The sequence below is a fragment of the Octopus bimaculoides genome, chromosome 9, assembly GCF_001194135.2.
Source record: "Octopus bimaculoides isolate UCB-OBI-ISO-001 chromosome 9, ASM119413v2, whole genome shotgun sequence".
NCBI classification, from domain to species: Eukaryota; Metazoa; Mollusca; class Cephalopoda; order Octopoda; family Octopodidae; genus Octopus; species Octopus bimaculoides.
This window is the reverse complement of record NC_068989.1, coordinates 95,204,738-95,206,785: the sequence shown is the minus strand read 5'-3', so window position 1 is coordinate 95,206,785 and position 2,048 is coordinate 95,204,738.

Genomic DNA, 2,048 nt, shown 5'->3' with positions numbered 1-2,048 from the left:
TATATATATATATATATATATATATATATATATATATATATATGAATATATATATATGCACACATGTAAACATGCATACATATCTATATATGTACATATGTATACATATATGTATACACATGTATACATATATGTATGTATGTATGTATGTATGTAGTTGTGTGAGTATGTATATACACACACATATTTTTATTAGAATTTTTCTCCTTTGTGACCATTACTATATTCTTGTAATGCTATGAATTATTGTCATATGACGCCGGAGGAATTTATTTTCAGTGAAATTCTAAACATGTTCCAAACAAAAAAAGGGGGAGAAATTGGTCTTTGTTCATGTATTATTATATAATAATTGTTGGAAGATGGAACAAAAGCGGCTGAAAATCTATTTGAAACACTCTCTCCATCTGTATCTCTCCGCCACATCTAATGCTCTTACTCTCTTTGTTGTCTCTTTCATTCTGTCTTTCGCTGTATATATTTCTGTTTCTTGTTTGTTTTTATCTCTGTGTCTTTCTTTTCAACTGTTTTTTCCCCGCTGCCATCTCTTTTGCTTATACATTTTTGCATGCAACCAAAGTAAAGATAAACTATCCACTTTGAAATATATATTTGTAATTGCAATGTGAGAGTAAAATAGACACATTTACACACTTCTATCTATCTATCTATCTATCTATCTATCTATCTATCTATCTATCTATCTATCTATCTACCTACCTACCTACCTACCTACCTGTCTGTCTGTCTGTCTGCCTGCCTGCCTGCCTGTCTGCCTGCCTGCCTACCTACTTACCTATCTATCTATCTATCTATCTATCTATCTATCTATCTATCTATCTATCTATCTATCTACTGACGCACGCTCACACACATGCACACACACATGCACACACACACCTATGTATAAAACATGCTGTTTTTTACTGTAACATTTTAGTTACAAAATGTCGTGTAGTTCCTTGCTTCGTTCTGCTGGAAGGGTTCCGGGGTTGAACCAAGAGTTCTCAGGTATAAGCAGCGAGGTTAAATATTTGTGTGTGTGTGATTGTGTGTAGTTTACTTTTCCGTTTATGTAAGATCAAGAAAAAAAGTACTCCAGCTGGTGGAATATATTGTTTAATGTACACAATATATAATTATGAGCTACAAATAGTTTCATACACTAAAGAAATCATCTAGGCAGGTTTTAAGATGCACCAGGTGTCTCCAAGTAATCTTGGATCCGGGCACATGGATCCGGGCACACGGATCCGGGCACGTGACCTGATTCGTAATTTGAATAGGCCATGTGCCCAGAGCCTCAGGATTACTTGGAGACACTAGAGATGTTTTAATATCTGCGTAGATGATTCCTTCAGTGTATGAAACTATTAGTAGCTCATAACGATATACTGTGTACATTAAATAATGTATGTATATATATATATATACATATATATATATATATATATAATCATAAATATATAGGGCTTAGCATGAGATGCTTCTCCAACATACTGAAAATTTAGAAATAGCAGTCAAAGAACTACTGATTCCAAACTACCCATTTTTTTCAAACGGATGGCGATATTTGGCGATATTTGTGGCGCACATGGAATAGATTCTTGGGGTGAAGTGTTTGAACTTACTAGCCGAAAAATTTTGTGAATGCCTTGCTCATGTGTTTTTGCTGTCGCATGGTCAAATCCCCATGAGTATATAGGCACTTTCAAATTTATCGAACACCATGCTGATGATCGGAGTAGGGTAGCTTTATACTCTTAACCGTGAAACGTCGTACATGGTTAACTAAAGGCAGCTTTGTTTTTGCTTTTCTCTTCTGTTTTTGTTCTGTGTGTGCCATAAATATCGCCATCCGTTAGAGAAAAAATTTGTAGTTTGGAATCAGTAGTTCTTTGACTGCTATTTCTAAATTTTCAGTATGTTGGTGAAGCATCTCATGCTAAGCCCTATATATTTATGATTATAAATGGTTTTACCGATAAAGGTTTTTTTCATATTGAACTACTTGGCAAAATTGTTAATTATTAATTTTATTACTAATT